Raw genomic sequence first — 20,928 nt, forward strand, 5'->3', positions numbered from 1 at the left:
CTATCCACTCAGTAAGGCCAGCAGGCTAATGTTCCTATAGACTCAGTAAGATCAGCAGGCTAATGTTCCTATAGACTCAGTAAGGCCAGCAGGCTAATGTTCCTATCGACTCAGTAAGATCAGCAGGCTAATGTTCCTATAGACTCAGTAAGGCCAGCAGGCTAATGTTCCTATAGACTCAGTAAGGCCAGCAGGCTAATGTTCCTATAGACCCAGTAAGGCCAGCAGGCTAATGTTCCTATAGACCCAGTAAGGCCAGCAGGCTAATGTTCCTATCCACCCAGTAAGGCCAGCAGGCTAATGTTCCTATCCACTCAGTAAGGCCAGCAGGCTAATGTTCCTATCCACTCAGTAAGGCCAGCAGGCTAATGTTCCTATAGACTCAGTAAGACCAGCAGGCTAATGTTCCTATAGACTCAGTAAGACCAGCAGGCTAATGTTCCTATCCACTCAGTAAGGCCAGCAGGCTAATGTTCCTATAGACTCAGTAAGATCAGCAGGCTAATGTTCCTATAGACTCAGTAAGGCCAGCAGGCTAATGTTCCTATCGACTCAGTAAGATCAGCAGGCTAATGTTCCTATAGACTCAGTAAGGCCAGCAGGCTCATGTTCCTATATACCCAGTAAGACCAGCAGGCTAATGTTCCTATCCACCCAGTAAGACCAGCAGGCTAATGTTCCTATAGACTCAGTAAGGCCAGCAGGCTAATGTTCCTATCCACCCAGTAAGACCAGCAGGCGAATGTTCCTATAGACTCAGTAAGGCCAGCAGGCTAATGTTCCTATAGACTCAGTAAGGCCAGCAGGCTCATGTTCCTATATACCCAGTAAGACCAGCAGGCTAATGTTCCTATCCACCCAGTAAGACCAGCAGGCGAATGTTCCTATAGACTCAGTAAGGCCAGCAGGCTAATGTTCCTATAGACTCAGTAAGGCCAGCAGGCTAATGTTCCTATAGACTCAGTAAGGCCAGCAGGCTCATGTTCCTATATACCCAGTAAGACCAGCAGGCTAATGTTCCTATCCACTCAGTAAGGCCAGCAGGCTAATGTTCCTATCCACCCAGTAAGACCAGCAGGCGAATGTTCCTATCCACCCAGTAAGGCCAGCAGGCTAATGTTCCTATCCACTCAGTAAGGCCAGCAGGCTAATGTTCCTATAGACTCAGTAAGACCAGCAGGCTAATGTTCCTATCCACTCAGTAAGGCCAGCAGGCTAATGTTCCTATAGACTCAGTAAGACCAGCAGGCTAATTTTCCTATCCACTCAGTAAGAACAGGACTCTTGTCTCTTTTTATTGGTATGTAACAGTTATGAAAGTTATATTGTCAACTTGTTTGGTTATTTAAAAAACGCCACTTTAAAACGTGTACATGACACCAACAAACTGTCCCCATGGGGACAATAAAGTCAGTACAGTAAAGACAGCAGGAGAGTGGGAAAACAAGAGAGAGCTGAAGCATGTGAGAGGGAGAGCAAGAGAAGGAGAGAACCAACGTGAAAGAGTAGAGGTAGAGAAAGAGCGTGGGAGGATGAGTCACCACTTATGAGCATAATATCTAAATTAACCTCGGGTTGGAACCAAAATTATTTCCCAATAGCTTTCAAAAATGTTTTTAACAAGTGTAGGGTACGATATGTGACTGAAACTTTGCAGGTGAGGAGAACTCTGGGTAATAAGGCGCTGGGCATCTTGTTGTTATGACGTGCATGACTTGAATTTGCAAAATTATACCTACGGAGGAGTAGCTTCTATAGAGGAACTTTGAATGTCTTTTAACTTCAGAGAGTTGGCTTAACTAACATTGGACCAGAACTAGCCCTTGGCCATGACTCAGTTCCATTGCATTACACATGATGTCGCCTAGAGTTTGAGAGAGCTAGACCTGAGCTAGCTAACGGGCTAGCTAACGGGCTAGCTAACGGGCTAGCTAACAAGAAAGCTTGTGTGTGTGCAGAGTGGCACCAGAAATAAAGTAAACAATCCAATGTGAAACGTGATAACTGTAGTATCCTTAACTAGCATTGAACAAGTTCAGAACTGTTCTCTAATTAAACCACTCCCTAATTTCTGAATCAGTCCTGTAAAGGCAGTAGCTACAGTAGACTCTGCACGCCTAGGGGGGAGGGGCTACAGTAGACTAGGAAGGCCTGGGGGGGGGGCTACAGTAGACTAGGCAGGCCTAGGGGGGAGGGGCTACAGTAGACTAGGAAGGCCTGGGGGGGGGGGGGGGGGGGGGGGGGGGGGGGGGGCTACAGTAGACTAGGCAGGCCTAGGGGGGAAGGGGCTACGGTAGACTAGGCAGGCCTAGGGGGGAGGGGCTACAGTAGACTAGGCAGGCCTAGGGGGGAGGGGCTACAGTAGACTAGGCAGGCCTAGGGGGAGGGGCTACAGTAGACTAGGCAGGCCTGGGGGGGAGGGGCTACAGTAGACTAGGCACACCTGGGGGGGAGGGCTACAGTAGACTAGGCACACCTGGGGGGGAGGGGCTACAGTAGACTGCACGCCTAGGAGGGGGGGGGGCTACAGTAGACTCTTTGCTTAGGGGGGAGGGGCAGGTAGCCTACACAAACACAAAGATTTTCAGCTGGCAGGCAGAGACTGGAATAAGTTTGAGTGAGAGTGAGGGCAGTGAGGGCAGTGAGGGCAGTGAGGGCAGTGAGGGCAGTGAGTGACAGTGAGTGACAGTGAGGGCAGTGAGGGCAGTGAGTGACAGTGAGGGCAGTGAGTGACAGTGAGGTCAGTGAGTGACAGTGAGGTCAGTGAGTGACAGTGAGGGCAGTGAGTGACAGTGAGTGACAGTGAGTGACAGTGAGTGACAGTGAGGGCAGTGAGTGACAGTGAGGGCAGTGAGTGACAGTGAGGGCAGTGAGTGACAGTGAGGGCAGTGAGTGACAGTGAGGGCAGTGAGTGACAGTGAGGGCAGTGAGTGACAGTGAGTGACAGTGAGGGCAGTGAGGGCAGTGAGTGACAGTGAGTGACAGTGAGGGCAGTGAGTGACAGTGAGGGCAGTGAGTGACAGTGAGGGCAGTGAGTGACAGTGAGGGCAGTGAGGGCAGTGAGGGCAGTGAGTGACAGTGAGGGCAGTGAGTGACAGTGAGGGCAGTGAGGGCAGTGAGTGACAGTGAGTGACAGTGAGGGCAGTGAGGGCAGTGAGGGCAGTGAGTGACAGTGAGTGACAGTGAGGGCAGTGAGTGACAGTGAGGGCAGTGAGTGACAGTGAGGGCAGTGAGTGACAGTGAGGGCAGTGAGGGCAGTGAGTGACAGTGAGGGCAGTGAGTGACAGTGAGGGCAGTGAGTGACAGTGAGTGACAGTGAGTGACAGTGAGGGCAGTGAGGGCAGTGAGGGCAGTGAGTGACAGTGAGTGACAGTGAGGGCAGTGAGGGCAGTGAGTGACAGTGAGTGACAGTGAGTGACAGTGAGGGCAGTGAGGGCAGTGAGGGCAGTGAGTGACAGTGAGGGCAGTGAGTGACAGTGAGGGCAGTGAGTGACAGTGAGTGACAGTGAGTGACAGTGAGGACAGTGAGGGCAGTGAGTGAAAGTGAGGGCAGTGAGTGAAAGTGAGGGCAGTGAGGGCAGTGAGTGACAGTGAGTGACAGTGAGTGACAGTGAGTGGCAGTGAGGGCAGTGAGTGACAGTGAGGGCAGTGAGTTTTTGTGGGACTGAGAAAAAAAAATGGCCAGAACGTAAAAAGAACGTTATCAACCGGTTCAAAAGCTTTTTAAAATAACAGTTACGTTCCAATGTTGTTCTTTGTGACAAGAGTACCAACAGGCAGCTCATGATGACGATTTTACAATAGCATCGTCTGATGACAATGATTGACAGGATCTGACAATTACATCTTGATGATTGTACAGTCGTCTCCAATAAAACTGTGAAGGACCTCGACGTTACCCTGGACCCTGATCTCTCTTTTCACGAACACGTCAAGAATATTTAAAAGGACAGCTCCCCCCCCCCCCCCCCCCCATCTTCGTAACGTCGCAAATATCTGAAACTTTGTCCAGAAATGATGCAGAAAATAATCCATGCTTTTGTCACTTCTAGATTAGACGACTGCAATGCTCAACTCTCCGGCTTGATCTCTGGCTTCCTCAAGGCATTTGTGTGTCTTAATTATTTGATCAAAACAGTGTGCTTAAAAGCATCAGACAAACTCAGTACATATAGTTGTTTTTATTAAAACAGATGGGGTGTGCCTATACATGGAAAAATAAATGTTTTAAAATAGGCTACACTACTAGATGTCCAGTCTCCCTTATGGATCTAATCTGATAGTGGTAGTGGGGTGGTAGATGTCTAGTTTCCCTTATGGATCTAATCTGATAGTGGTTGTAGGGTGGTAGATGTCCAGTCTCCCTTATGGATCTAATCTGATAGTGGTAGTGGGGTGGTAGATGTCTAGTTTCCCTTATGGATCTAATCTGATAGTGGTTGTAGGGTGGTAGATGTCTAGCCTCCCTTATGGCTCTAATCTGATAGTGGTAGTGGGGTGGTAGATGTCCAGCCTCCCTTATGGCTCTAATCTGATAGTGGTAGTGGGGTGGTAGATGTTTAGCCTCCCTTATGGCTCTAATCTGATAGTGGGGTGGTAGATGCCAAGTCTCCCTTATGGCTCAGTACAGGTGCCTAAATAGTACATACACTATAGCAGGACTGACCCCATTTAGTCGATTGCTTGATGGACTGTTGATCGACCCATTTTTTTTTTTAATTGAGCAGTCTAAAATATACACCTATTTTTGTTGGCACGAGACACTGGTCTGATTCACGGCTGTCTCAGTGGACTAAACCATTGTGGAGGATGCGGGGTTGGCATACCGAGAATTTTGATTAACCACATGATTCAGTGGCTTGCGAAAGTATTCACCCCCCTTGGCATTTTTCCTGCTTTCCTGCCTTTCAACCTGGAATTAAATCTGATTTTTGAGGGGTTTGTAACCATTTAATTTACACAACATGCCTACCACTTTGAAAAATATGTATTTATTTATACTGTGGAACAAACAGGAAATAAAGACAAAAACAGAAAACTTGAACGTGCATAACTATTCACCCCCAACCAAAGTCAATAATTACTAGAGGCACCTTTTGCAGCAATTACAGCTGCAAGTATCTTGGGGTGTCTCTATAAACTTGGCACATCTAGCCACTGGGATTTTCGCCCATTCTTCAAGGCAAAACTGCCCCAGCTCCTTCAAGTTGGATGGGTTCCGCTGGTGTACAGCAATCTTCAAGTCAACCACATATTCTCAATTGGACTGAGGTCTGGCCATTCAAAATGTTTCCCCTTAAACCACTCGAGTGTTGCTTTAGCAGTTTGCTTAGGGCCACTGTCCTGCTGGAAGGTGAACCGCTGTCCCAGTCTCAAATCTCTGGAAGACAAACAAATTGAAAATTCTAGCCCCGATGATCACACCACGTTCAAAGTTCCTTAGGTCACTCGTTCTAACGTCGCGTGTGAAAAGCCCAAGAGGCCGGCCGTTTCTGAGGTACTGGAACCAGTGCGCCTGGCCCCGATGATCACACCACGTTCAGAGTTCCTTAGGTCACTCGTTCTGCCCATTCTAACTTTCAATCAAACAGTAACTGGATGCCTCGATGCCTGTCTGCCTGCTTTATATTTATTTATTTCACCTTTATTTAACCAGGTAGGCTAGTTGAGAACACCTTTATTTAACCAGGTAGGCTAGTTGAGAACACCTTTATTTAACCAGGTAGGCAAGTTGAGAACACCTTTATTTAACCAGGTAGGCTAGTTGAGAACACCTTTATTTAACCAGGTAGGCTAGTTGAGAACACCTTTATTTAACCAGGTAGGCTAGTTGAGAACACCTTTATTTAACCAGGTAGGCTAGTTGAGAACACCTTTATTTAACCAGGTAGGCTAGTTGAGAACACCTTTATTTAACCAGGTAGGCCAGTTGAGAACACCTTTATTTAACCAGGTAGGCTAGTTGAGAACACCTTTATTTAACCAGGTAGGCTAGTTGAGAACACCTTTATTTAACCAGGTAGGCTAGTTGAGAACACCTTTATTTAACCAGGTAGGCCAGTTGAGAACACCTTTATTTAACCAGGTAGGCTAGTTGAGAACACCTTTATTTAACCAGGTAGGCTAGTTGAGAACACCTTTATTTAACCAGGTAGGCTAGTTGAGAACACCTTTATTTAACCAGGGAGGCCAGTTAAGAACAAGTTCTCATTTACAACTGCAACCTGGCCAAGATAAAGCAAAGCGTCAAAAACAAACTCATGGAGTAAACAAACGTACAGTCAATAACACAATAGAAAAATCTATATACAGCGTGTGCAAATGAAGTAAGGAGGTCACAGTCACGTGACTCACTGTGTATTTGGAATGGTGTGTATAGACAGTATATGAATAGAAAAGGTGTGTGTGTACATTAGGCAGTCATTATAGGATGAGCCATGACTAGATTACAGGATGGTTTTCCTGACTGAACCAAATGACTATCGCCTCAGGCACTCACCAGCAATACATGTTAAAGTGAGTTTTACCACTCGCCGTTCACTCCGTCAACACTTCATATTACAGAAAGGAAATTAGCGATAGCACGGTATATCACGATAGGACAACGTTTGACCCCGCCCCCAAAACCTAGACGACAGCAAAACGCCGCCCCCCCAAATTCCGAGGCAACAACCATTTCAGCAGGGCTTGTGATTTATCACAGCATGTTCACTGCACATTACGTCAGCCAGCTCTGTCCTTTAGGCACAAAAACAAGGTTACAACGCTACGGAGATGGAAAGTACTGATTTCAGACAACCTGGAATCCGAACATGGAATAGCATGTAACATAGAATAACATTAACCTTCCGCGTCCACAATTTAAAAACAGGATTTCTTCTCTAACTTTGTTTATCATGTCAAAAGAAAAAAGACAGACCACAAAGCAAAAGTATTAGTAGGACACAGGGCATCTCTTACGTAACTTCTGAAATGGTCAGTCAAAGAGCTAACAGCAGACAGACTCAAACAACAAAAACAGAGCTGGTAAATGCTCCCTGCCCCACCCGGTCATGCCTTTCCCCCCCCCAAAACTTCCCTGGAACATCCTGTGACAGTTTCCTTCCAAGAGCCAGCCTGAGATGGGGCCCGGCCTGGTCCGAAGTTCCAATGACATCATCTGTCGCTGGGTGCGTCCCTTCAAAGGAGCTCTGACTGAACCCAACAATCCCCCCCCCCCACACACACAACCACTGTTTGTCTAACTACGTAAAGCTGTTAAAATGTGAGTTTGTGTCTCTGCTAAGAGGAGGAAGACAAAGTAGAGGGAGAGAACAGCTTGAGAAAGAGAGAGAAGCAGCAGTATCCTCCTGCTGTCTTTCCAGCTCTGTTCCCAGGCCCAGACGAACTGAAAATGTAGTGGTGGTACCACTCACCTCAGAATGAGATGAGGATAACAAACCTTAGCACCCCGTATTATCGGCATAGCGTTATCAACAGCGTTTAAAAAAAAATATATATATATATATATATATATATATATATATATATATATATATATATATATATATATATATATATATATATATTACCTTCAACAAGTGTTATCTTGTGATCAAGCCATCAATGGATTTGTGATTATTGGTGTCATAAAAATGTTAGCTAATGTTAGCAATTAGCATGTTTGACATTTCAGTGGAAATACTACTATCAGCTTTTTGATAAGCAGTTTACCCCTACAACAAAAAAAGTCACGCTTTATCGGCATACATATATACATACAATATAGTTATTGGCCATCGTACTATTTTGATCAATTACAAGATATATTTGTTAAATTATATGTATATTTTTAAATACAACCTTATATCCGAAGTGTTTACTAGATAGTTGGCTAGCCTTAGAGTAAAAAAAATAAAAAATGTACTTGCCTGAAATCCGTTATCTATATTTCAGAGGAAAAAGTTGTATATTAAAATGATGTGTGGTCTAATTTTACAATATACAGAGTGTCCCACAAAATGTGTGTGTATGTATGTATGTATGTATGTATGTATGTATGTATGTATGTATGTATGTATGTATGTATGTATGTATGTATGTATGTATGTATGTATGTATGTATGTATGTATGTATGTATGTATGTATGTATGTATGTATGTATGTATGTATGTATGTATGTATGTATGTATGTATGTATGTATGTATGTATGTATGTATGTATGTATGTATGTATGTATGTATGTATGTATGTATATATATATATATATATATATATAAATAAATAAAAAATGTTTAAAAATTAACTTTCAAAACCTAACTTACATAAATAGCCATGTATATCGGTGGTCAGCTAGCTGGAAGGGTGTCTTTAGTCGCAAAACGTACCAATATTTTACAGTCCATTTAAAAATGTTGAGCTCGAGGTGATTTATTCCTCTAACCGCTAGAGTGTCCGATGTTGGGGGAAAAATTTGCGAGTACACTGTCCAAGAAAAGTTTAAATTCCCTATACTGTTCTCCTAAAACCTATTAGGCTACAGTTCAGAGGCATTTGAGATGCTCCGACCTACAGCAAAAAGTTAAAAAGAGACTGAAAGTGAACATATTAAGGATGGGCTACCACAGGCAGCATGATCTGCTACACCAGCATCAGTCTACATTCTTTACCAGCTACCATCATTCTTCACAGAAGCAGTGTCTTGAACATTTCCTCAAAACAATTCAATCACGACAACGCACTGCTATACTTGGCTCAAGACGAGAACAGAGGCGAGAAGGAGCTAAAGTACATTTTGTAGCACCTCAGAGAGTCACTACGATTCATTGCGGTTTTGTTTGCTTACATCACGTGTACAGAGAGAGAGCGAGAGAGAGGTCCTGTAAAAAAACAAAAAAACACCATCTTACCTTAACACTTGCTCGGCGTCTGTCTGGTCTAAACCTCCATGTTGGCTCTGGTCCACAGAAGGAAGAGGGACTTCTGGCTCATGGCCATAGCTGGCTGCTCCAGTCCAACACCAGCTTCTAAGGGAAGTCACCAGCCAGCAGCAATCAGCTTAGCCTTCCTTAGCCCCAACTGCTACCCCGAGACTGAATATTGAAACACAGAGAGAAAGACGGAGAGACAGAGTTTGGTTATAGGCTGTGGTAAACCATTGTATTATACTAAACTACAGGTCTAGTCTGGTGAAGACAGACAGACAGTAGTGACAGTGAAGGTGTACTGTTACAGCACTGTCTCCGAATGCTGGGCTACGACAGGCAGTGTTCGGTTTCATCCCAGTGGCACACCGTCCTCTGGGAGCCCCAGCCATTACTCACCAGTCTAAACAACCACTATAGGCCCCGGCTGTTTCAAAACAAGACAAGAGGTCAGAAGTCTTCCAGTTTAACGACTGTAGGCTGGAGTAGAACAGAATCAAATCAAATGTATTTATAAAGCCGTTCGTACATCAGCTGATATCTCAAAGTGCTGTACAGAAACCCAGCCTAAAACCCCAAACAGCAAGCAATGCAGGTGTAGAAGCACGGTGGCAAGGAAAAACTCCCTAGAAAAGCCAAAACCTAGGAAGAAACCTAGAGAGGAACCAGGCTATGAGGGGTGGCCAGTCCTCTTCTGGCTGTCCCGGGTGGAGATTATAACAGAACATGGCCATGATGTTCAAATGTTCATAAATTACCAGCATGGTCAAATAATAATAATCACAGTAGTTGTCGAGGGTGCAGCAAGTCAGCACCTCAGGAGTAAATGTCAGTTGGCTTTTCATAGCCGATCATTAAGAGTATCTTTACCACTCCTGCTGTCTCTAGAGAGTTGAAAACAGCAGGTCTGGGACAAGGTAGCACGTCCGGTGAACAGGTCAGGATTCCATAGCCGCAGGCAGAACAGTTGAAACTGAAGCAGCAGCACAGCCAGGTGGACTGGGGACTGGAATCCTCCTCGTGTTCTGTTTTGTTAACTGTTGTTTACGGAGCGCAGGACAAACCGCTAAAACCACAGCTCAGGTCAAGTCAGAGACAACATGGGAATGCTTCTTCAGGATGGCAGAGGGTACTGTATCATCCCTCATCAACAACACGTGGGAGTGCTTCTTCAGGATGGCAGAGGGTACTGTATCATCTCTCATCAACAACACGTGGGAGTGCTTCTTCAGGATGGCAGAGGGTACTGTATCATCTCTCATCAACAACACGTGGGAGTGCTTCTTCAGGATGGCAGAGGGTACTGTATCATCTCTCATCAACAACATGGGGACATAAGAACAAGTGAGGCAGTGTACAAATGTCCCAGTGTTGTCCGGGTTAGGGGAAGGGTTTTGGCCGGCCGGGATTTGTCCCATTGAGATGTAGCAACTCCTTGTGGCGGGCTGGGCGCAATGCACGATGACTTCAGTTGCCAGCTGTATGGTGTTTCCAACAAGACATTGGTGCGGCTGGCTTCCCGGGTTCAACGAGCAGTGTGGCTTGGAAGCGTCATGTTTCGGAGTACGCATGGCTCTCGAACGTCGCCTCTCCCGAGTACGTACGGGAGCTGCAGTGATGGGACAAGACTGTAACTACCAATTGGATATCATGAAATTGGAGAGAAAAAGGGAGTGAAAGGTACCATAAATAAAACAGGGAATGTAAAAGAGGGTAACAAGTAGGGATGGGATGTTAATAGTTAACCGCTAATTAACATAGTTAACCTTTGGCGGCAGGTAGCCTAGTGGTTAGAGTGTAGAGGCGGTAGGTAGCCTAGTGGTTAGAGTGTAGAGGCGGCAGGTAGCCTAGTGGTTAGAGCATTGGACTAGTCACCAAAAGGTTGCAAGATCAAATCCCCGAGCTGACAAGGTAAAAATCTGTCGTTCTGCCCCATCAACAAGGCAGTTTACCCACTGTTCCCCCGTAGGCAGTCATTGAAAATAAGAATGTGTTCTTAACAGACCTGTCTAGTTAAATAAAGGGGAGAGAAAAAAAAAGAAAAACATTTGCTTAACAGCCCCCAAAAAATTGCCCAGTCATGCTTATTGGTCTATAGGTTAATATGCATAGTGTAATTAAATTGGGTATTTGTTTGTCGTCATGTTTCTAACTTATCACACGCCACAGAGCCTAGTTAGAGGAATATCACCTGTCAGGCAGCATTGCGCAATCTGAGCTTGAGGAAGCATAACTGTTTGAAACCTGAGCGTTTTACTTTACTTAAAATAACGAGGTCTAACCTTGCTTCAAAGTAGCCTTGCAAAAAAAATCCATCCATAAAAACTTAAGACTCTTCCTCATTCCATTAACCAGAATTTCTCTCCTGTTCTATTGGTTTTCATATCAACTTTCTTTCGTTGTCCAGAAGCCCGAAGGCACAATCTTAGTCATATAAATCAGGGAGAGTAGAAGGGGTCCTCAAGAATGAAGGAAATGAAGGCCAGTCCGAACTCAAACTTGAACAAAAACCTTAACGAACGGCTAACAATCTACGGTATGTTGAATCCAGGTGCATTTCAGTCACGTTTCCTCTGTTTTCTACAACATCATATAATCAACTCATAGGCAGAGCTCCCACAAAGCACCTTATAGCCATTACAGGCCTATCCCATGGCAGAACTTGTGTTCGCGGGTTTATAAGCTGAACAGCAGCTAAGCTTAAGGCTCAATATGTCTGACAAAACAAAGAAGTCAGCCTTTCAATCCCTGAGCTAAATGTGGGGAAAGAAAGGAGGTGTGCCACGGCAGAACTATGTATCCGGCTAATGTACAAAAACGGTGGGGATTTTATTTCCAGGTCACATTCTTCAGGTGCTATAAAAGTCAGTAAGTTGAGCTCAAAGTCCACCTGCTCATATTCTAACACTGGGAGATTAAGGCTGCACGTACACAATAAGGATGTAGAAAGGAAAGACAAAGGTCAGTTATGAGGTGAACAGAACTAAAAATGTGCGTAGTTCTGTCCTTGAGCTGTTCGTGTCTATTAATGTTCTGCATTAGGTTTTATGTTATGTGTTCTGTGTGGAACCCCAGGAAGATTAGCTGCTGCTTTTGTAACAACTAATGGGGATCCATAATAAAATGCCAAAATAAACTTAACCAAACCTTGAAACCGTTCGTTCTGTCGACGCGGACAGTCAGAGCAGAAATTAGACGTTAGCCTGCCTCAGCACAGTGAGAGGCCTTTATGGGATCTCTAGATAGGTTGGGTTCTAAGGCTGCTCTTTATGGGATCTGTAGTTAGGTTCTACGGTTGCTCTTCATGGGATCTGTAGTTATGTTGGGTTCTACTGTTGCTCTTTATGGGATCTCCAAGAGTGTCTGTATTTCTGTCGAGAGAGAGAATATGAGAGAGAGAGAGAGAATGAGGTGTGTGTATGAAAGGAAGAGATGAGAAACTGGGTGAATAGGCTAGATATGATTCTGCTGAGATCCAGCAGGCCTGAGGCAGAGAGGCAGAGTCAGTTCCCAGAGAGGTAGTCTATATATGATGTTATCAGACCTCCCACACACAGACACACACACACATCCTAAAGACTCAGTGAAAGCCACGTAACTCTCACAAATGGACAGAGATAAAATATGAGGGTAGGGAAGAGATTCTCATGAGAGGCCAACCGACCAGTCATGTTTGTTGAACTCTTGTGCCTGCATCTGAAATGGCACCCTATCCCCTGTATAGCGCACTACTTTTGACGGTCAAAAGTAGTGCACTACATAACTTAGGTAATAGGGTTCTCTCTGTCTCTCTCTCTCTCTCTGGAAGATGCGTCTCCGTGATAAATGATTGAGTGGCAAGTCAGCCACCATTGCTCCTCAGCCTGTCGTGTCAAGTCCATCTCAACAAAGAACCTATTGACCTGGACAGTTGGGTCATGTCTCAAAATGTTCTCAATGACCAACTTAAAAAATGTGCTGAAGAATTATAAATCATTCGCAGAATAATTTCAGGGTCTGTGCCAGTGTTGAAGTAGACCGAGAGGAATGTAAAATGCAAGCTGTTGCACTCTGAAAACAATGAAGGTTAACTAGAAAGACTAGTAGATCATACAGTCAAAAAGGTGAAGATCGTGTCTCAACAAGTTTTGAGAAACACTAGCTACAACATCCTCAGCCAACCTTGACATGATGCACGTCAATTATTAATAAAGAAGGTTAGACATTTGATAGATATGAGCTTAGAAGAAAATATTTATCCCAATCCTAAAATAACCAGCAACAAGCTAGCTAACTAGCAATTGATTGGCTAAGCTAAATAGCCAGTTAGCTTCGTTTATTAGCATTGCTGACGTTAGCAATTACAATCACTGGGAAATGGTGCTAGCTACACATTTCAAAACTCCCAAAGTGAATATAAAGTAACATTAAGGGAATATTTTAGGAACTAGTGTGCCTGCCTGCTGGTCGTTGGCATAACTTCCCTCTGTCACAGACTGTATTCACAGTGCTGATGTTTGATGCAGTGTTTAGCTAATAACAAAATAATGTGTTTCAATAACGCGCTAATTTAGCTAATAAAAACGGTCTATCTAGCTACCTCATATAACGGTATGTCTCCTTCTTCGGCGATTTAAACGTTAGCAACAAAAAAAAAACTGATGTGTTCACACTCAACTAGCTAAACGTGGTTAAATAACGTTAGCAAGCTAAATGACAAAAGTCATATTAAACCAGCAAAATACTCACCGTTTGGGTTTGCATTATTTAACAACAAAACCGCTAAACTGCTGCGGAGGAGCAGTGATTTCCACAGGATAACTTCGCTAGCTAGCTAGCCAACAGAAAAGCTAATTTATCAGTTTACTATCCAGGATATTCCACTGTCAGTCGACCAGTGTACAGTAAAATAATAATTACACAACACTGTGAAAACGTAATTAGCTACTCACCGACGCAAAAGAAGATCGCCGTTGAATTGTATACATTTTTTTTTGTCGCATAGGTTATTCCTTCAGACAACAACAAACCGTTTTCATGATTTCACAATCTCTCTCTCTCTCTCTCTCTCTCTTCGCCACCTTCTCGAATTCCTCTATCTCACACGCACACACACGCAAGGGACGCGATGACGTTGTGTGATAGAAAGCGCGTCTCCGTGTCCTCTTCCACCTGTGTGATGCTAGACACAATAAGGAATTAGTTAGCCGCAATTGTGGAATTTGTGCTTTGCCTTCAAAAAAAGAAAAGTCCACATCTGAAAGTGATTAAACATATACAAATAATGGAATCATGCCATATTTGGACTAGATAATGCGAAACAAAGTCTGAATGTTGTTAAACAAATTTATAACAAAAGATGATAATTAGTTAAATTGAAAGTAAACCTCTGTTGGAATTGCACTGTGGCTGTAACAGACTTTAGAATTGCATTGGGGGCATACTTATACACTTTACAGCCTAACCTATTATGCACCCATTAAATGGGGTATCAACCTACTCAGAAACATTCACTTTAGCTCTCATTGCAGGACGTTGACTGTGGGAATTAACCTTTCCAGTCAGTCTATAGTGTGTATCGAACATTTATATTGCACTGTGCACGCGGGTGGGGGGTGGGGGGGGGGGGGGGGGGGGGGGTGCTACATACTCTGGGGTCCCCCACAATCCCCCATATAGCATATGAACATGTCAATAGCCATGATTTTTTTATATGTGTATATATATATATATAATTACACAAAATTAGCTTTAAAACGAAACATTTTATTTCAGCCTCATGGCTAAATGTGTAGAATAGCAGGAAATTAGCTCAGTGATTCTTGAAAGTCGGGACAATTCTTATCCGGCAGGAAAAATACATTTCTATGGTTGAAAAAAAAAATGACTTTCTTGCATTATTTGAGCTTAAAATGTACATTAAGGGAATTTTATGAGGAAAATATTTGTTTTGGGAATTTTCTAAATACTTTCAATCTTATTTTGTTTCCATGTCGACTCTATGCCTGGAAATGCCCTTGTCCTGAGCAAAGGATCCAAATTTCAAACTCTCCAAAAAAGGTGTTCTAAAAACTGGCAATAATGGATATTAACTGATGTCATCTCAATAATGGGTATTAACTGATGTCATCTCAATAATGGATATTAACTGATGTCATCTCAATTATGGATATTAACTGATGTCATTTCAATAATGGATATTAACTGATGTCGTCTCAATAATGGATATTAACTGATGTTATTTCAATCACGAATATTAACTGATGTCATCTCAATAATGGATATTAACTGGTGTCATTTCAATAATGGATATTAACTGATGTCATTTCAATAATGGATATTAACTGATGTCGTCTCAATAATGGATATTAACCTATGTTATTTCAATAACGGATATTAACTGATGTCATCTCAATAATGGATATTAACCTATGTTATTTCAATAATGGATATTAACTGATGTCATCTCAATAATGGGTATTAACTGATGTCATTTCAATAATGGATATTTGTTCTTAACTGATTTGCCTAGTTAAATAAATGTAAAAAAAATAATAATAATTACAATTAATGGATATTAACTGATGTCATTTCAATAATAGCTATTAACTGATGTCATATCTTGCAATAACCCTCTGTGACTTTAAAGAATATTTCTCTCAAAACTTAAATATGTGTCCGGAGATTTGGTCAACTCCGTCAGATATGTCTAAATTGAATCAGGAATGAGCAGTGACAGCTATACCATAAGGACCCCTTATTCATGTCCTCATTACATGTAGTGAAACAAGACCACTCATGGTCTGGAAGGTTCTCTACTTTTAATAGATTTAAACAAACCATATTGGAATCACCATGGTCACAACCATAAACTGTAAACTCCTTCTGCCTGATAGATTATGATTCATTTAATTAGGTTTTAGAGTCATAAAGCAACTGAGGGAGAAAAAAATTGCTACGGTGTATACTACTCCGTAAAACATAAACTCTGTCCAATTTTTTGTCTAAAGTCAAGCGTCAGATTGACTACAACACAACAGCAGTAGGCTTAGAGGTGGACTTATCTAGTGAAATCTTGCTTTCAAAATAAGTCTGTGAAATCTGTATTAATGCCTCCTGCTTTTCTTAGCCAAATATTTTCAGAACCTCTATTGGGAAAACATAGACGTTCTGCCTAAGGTCCCCATAGCAGAGTTCACTTGCTGGTGTTCTGAGCTAGGTTTAGTGATAATTCCAGGGAATTTCAGTTCCTCACATTGGGTGGCATAACAATTGACATGGAGCACCGAGCGAGACAACCATTACATTAAACTGTTGAATAATGAGACAACCAGAACATTAAACTGTAGAATAATGAGACAACCAGAACATTAAACTGTAGAATAATGAGACAACCAGAACATTAAACTGTAGAATGATGAGACAACCAGAACATTAAACTGTAGAATAATGAGACAACCAGAACATTAAACTGTAGAATAATGAGACAACCAGAACATTAAACTGTAGAATAATGAGACAACCAGAACATTAAACTGTAGAATAATGAGACAACCAGAACATTAAACTGTAGAATAATGAGACAACCAGAACATTAAACTGTAGAATAATGAGACAACCAGAACATTAAACTGTTGAATAATGAGACAACCAGAACATTAAACTGTTGAATAATGAGACAACCAGAACATTAAACTGTTGAATAATGAGACAACCAGAACATTAATCTGTAGAATAATGAGACAACCAGAACATTAAACTGTAGAATAATGAGACAACCAGAACATTAAACTGTAGAATAATGAGACAACCAGAACATTAAACTGTAGAATAATGAGACAACCAGAACATTAAACTGTAGAATAATGAGACAACCAGAACATTAAACTGTTGAATAATGAGACAACCAGAACATTAATCTGTAGAATAATGAGACAACCAGAACATTAAACTGTAGAATAATGAGACAACCAGAACATTAAACTGTAGAATAATGAAACCAGACCATTAAACTGTAGAATAATGAGACCAGACCATTAAACTGTAGAATAATGAGACCAGACCATTAAACTGTAGAATGAGACAACCATTACCTTAAACTGTAGAATATAAAATAAATAATAGAGTTGTGATGGATATTGTCCTTTACTGTGAATTCTGGCATCTATGAAGTAAATAAAAAACTGTCAGATTGTAGCAGTTGTGGTATCTACAGTACGTTTGTTTTCCAAAGCAGTCCTTTCACGGCAAAGCATTAAGTGATTTTTGCAACAAAGCAATGAGAGATTGCCTGTTCTATGAGTTGACGGAATACAAAGTATTTGTTTAGAAAGATCTAGCTGTGTGATATCATTTAACAATAAGCCTGTTATGAAATAATTATTTTTGAATGAATCATTTCATGAATTAAGTAATCTAATGAAATGAAGATGGTGCTGGGATCTCAGAGGTTTAATGTTGTCTTTCAGGAACTGAAAGTCTGGGACCTTTCTGTCAGGTATCAAGGTAAGACCCAGATGCAGACCATGTCGAAGTAACAATGTTTATTACAGCAACAGGGGTAAAGGTACAGGACGGCAGGAAGGCTCAGGGTCAGGCAGAGTGGTCAGGCGGGTGGACACAGGGTCAGGCAGAGTGGTCAGGCGGGTGGACACAGGGTCAGGCAGAGGGGTCAGGCGGGTGGACACAGGGTCAGGCAGAGGGGTCAGGCGGGTGGACACAGGGTCAGGCAGAGGGGTCAGGCGGGTGGACACAGGGGCAGGCAGAGGGGTCAGGCAGGTGGACACAGGGTCAGGCAGAGGGGTCAGGCGGGTGGACACAGGGTCAGGCAGAGGGGTCAGGCAGGTGGACACGGGGTCAGGCAGAGGGGTCAGGCAGGTGGACACAGGGTCAGGCAGAGGGGTCAGGCAGGTGGACACAGGGTCAGGCAGAGGGGTCAGGCAGGTGGACACAGGGTCAGGCAGAGGGGTCAGGCGGGTGGACACAGGATCAGGACAGGCAGAGGGGTCAGGCAGGTGGACATAGGGTCAGAACAGGCAGAGGGGTCAGGCAGGTGGACACAGGGTCAGGCAGAGGGGTCAGGCAGGTGGACACAAGGTCAGGCAGAGGGGTCAGGCGGGTGGACACAGGGTCAGGACAGGCAGAGGGGTCAGGCAGGTGGACACAGGGTCAGGCAGGTGGACACAGGGTCAGGACAGGCAGAGGGGTCTGGCAGGTGGACACAGGGTCAGGACAGGCAGAGGGGTCAGGACAGGTGGACACATGGTCAGGACAGATGGACACAGGGTCAGGACAGGTGGACACAGGGTCAGGTCAGGCAAGGGTCAAAAACCAGGAGGACAAGAAAAGAGAGAGGGGAAACGCAGGCGCTGAGACAAAAAACGCTGGTTGTCATGACAAACAAGATGAACTGGCAACAGACAAACAGAGAACACAGGTATAAATACACAGGGGATAATGGGGAAGATGGGCGACACCTGGAGGGGAGTGGAGACAATCACAAAGACAGGTGAAACAGATCAAATCAAATGTTATTTGTCACATACACATGGTTAGCAGATGTTAATGCGAGTGTAGCAAAATGCTTATGCTTCTAGTTCCGACCGTACAGTAATATCCAACGAGTAATATAACCTAACGATTTCACAACAACCACACAAGTGTAAAGCAATGAATACAAATATATGAATGAGTGATATCCGAAAGGCAAGATGCAGTAGATGGCATAGAGTACAGTATATACATATGAGATGAGTAATGTAGGGTGTGTAAACATTATATAACGCATCATTATTTAAAGTGACACATTTCAGGGTGTGACACTTTTTACCTTTTTTTAACTAGGCAAGTCAGTTAAGAACAAATTCTTATTTTCAATGACAGCCTAAGAACAGGCCCCCTGTTCAGGGGCAGAACGACAGATTTGTACCTTGTCAGCTCAGGGGTTTGAACTTGCAACCTTCCGGTTACTAGTCCAACCACTAGGCTACCCTGCCGCCCCACTTTGAGATGTGATGTTACTCACCATGGGAATTTGCTTGAAATCACAAATAGAGAACCAATATTGAAGCTGTGTTGATCTCCAAAAGCACATCTTATGGCATTTGTGTTAGCGTAGGACTAATTCTATATTTTGTAACACTTGTATAACGACAACTATTTCCTAACAGTATGTCATTCATTACAGTATTTGTCAAGGAGTGCCTCACCCTTCTCTCAACCACAGGACACGGAAGGCTTTTGGTTCAATCATCATTCTACCACACCTATGTTTACTAATCAACTGCTCAACGTGACCAAGAGAGGTAGAATCAGGTGTGGTAGGATTGGTCTGAAACAAAAGCCTGAACAGCCTGCAGGTGGTAAAGAACAGTCCTGATAGGTAAAGAACAGTCCTGATAGGTAGAGAACAGTCCTGATAGGTAAAGAACAGTCCTAATAGGTAGAGAACAGTCCTGACAGATAAAGAACAGCCCTGATAGATAAAGAACAGCCCTGATAGGTAAAGAACAGCCCTGATAGATAAAGAACAGCCCTGATAGGTAAAGAACAGCCCTGATAGGTGAAGAACAGCCCTGATAGGTAAAGAACAGCCCTGATAGATAAAGAACAGCCCTGATAGGTAAAGAACAGCCCTGATAGATAAAGAACAGCCCTGATAGGTAAAGAACAGCCCTGATAGGTAAAGAACAGCCCTGATAGATAAAGAACAGCCCTGATAGGTAAAGAACAGCCCTGATAGATAAAGAACAGCCCTGATAGGTAAAGAACAGCCCTGATAGGTAAAGAACAGACCTGATAGAAAAAGAACAGTCCTGATAGATAAAGAACATCCCTGATGACTAAAGAACAGCCCTGATAGGTAAAGAACAGCCCTGATAGGTAAATAACAGCCCTGATAGATAAAGAACAGCCCTGATAGGTAAAGAACAGCCCTGATGAGTAAAGAACAGTCCTGATAGGTAAAGAACAGCCCTGATAGATAAAGAACAGCCCTGATAGGTAAAGAACAGCCCTGATAGATAAAGAACAGTCCTGATAGGTAAAGAACAGCCCTGATAGGTAAAGAACAGCCCTGATAGATAAAGAACAGTCCTGATAGGTAGAGAACAGTCCTGATAGGTAAAGAACAGCCCTGATAGGTAAAGAACAGCCCTGATAGGTAAAGAACAGCCCTGATAGATAAAGAACAGTCCTGATAGGTAAAGAACAGCCCTGATAGGTAAAAGAACAGCCCTGATAGGTAAAGAACAGTCCTGATAGGTAAAGAACAGCCCTGATAGGTAAAGAACAGCCCTGATAGGTAAAGAACAGTCCTGATAGGTAAAGAACAGCCCTGATAGGTAAAGAACAGCCCTGATAGGTAAAGAACAGCCCTGATAGGTAAAGAACAGCCCTTTATTCTACATTATCTTGTACATAGTTGATGGGTGTATGTTGATGCTTTGTGTAGTTTCCAGGAGCTTGCTCGCTTATCTTGTTAAAAAGAGATCAGGGAACATTTTCAGTTTCTCACATATTGGCTCAAATGGGTTACTGTTTTTCGATTCCCTCTGAAAAATAATTTATTTAAATAAACACGGATTAAAAACATTTATATTTGCAATTTGTCATCGTTGGGCATCTTCGATACTGTCACATGTATGATTTCACACAGTTAAAGTTCACAAATATTGGGTAAACTCTTCAGAATTGTAATCTGTGGATGTCACTGAGTAGGCTGATATCCCATTTCATGGACCCAAAGATCCACAGGTAAGGCTGTACAGTGTACATAGCAATATGAATGTTTCTCATTTCACACTGTTTTCAAAGTCCAGCAATAAGAGCTAAGAACATAATATATACATAGCTGTGTCCTGTAAATGTCACTGAGTAGGCTGATATCCCCATTTCATGGGTGCACAACACATAGGTTAGGCCTATAAGTGCATATAAGTATGCCCCCAATTCAACTATGTAGTCTAATACATCCACAGCAGGATTTAAACAGTTTTTTCAGTTTATTACCAAAATAATTAATTACTGTATTTAACTGTAAATTA

The 20,928-nt window shown here is 42.9% G+C and overlaps 1 protein-coding gene across 1 annotated transcript in view; it reads right to left on the minus strand.

The window, feature by feature from the left end:
* fhip1b (FHF complex subunit HOOK interacting protein 1B) overlaps positions 1-14,050 on the minus strand; it is an 80,615-nt gene extending 66,565 nt beyond the window's left edge. The window contains exons 1-2 of the mRNA XM_090230466.1: positions 13,837-14,050; positions 8,891-9,073 (exon numbers count right to left, since the gene is read on the minus strand). The gene's annotated coding sequence lies outside the window, so the exon portion shown is untranslated. The remainder of the gene's footprint in view (positions 1-8,890; positions 9,074-13,836) is intronic.
* Positions 14,051-20,928: the final 6,878 nt, after the last annotated feature.

Source organism: Oncorhynchus mykiss, chromosome 3 (genome assembly GCF_057628025.1).
Source record: "Oncorhynchus mykiss isolate SJ-2025 chromosome 3, ASM5762802v1, whole genome shotgun sequence".
NCBI lineage: Eukaryota > Metazoa > Chordata > Actinopteri > Salmoniformes > Salmonidae > Oncorhynchus > Oncorhynchus mykiss.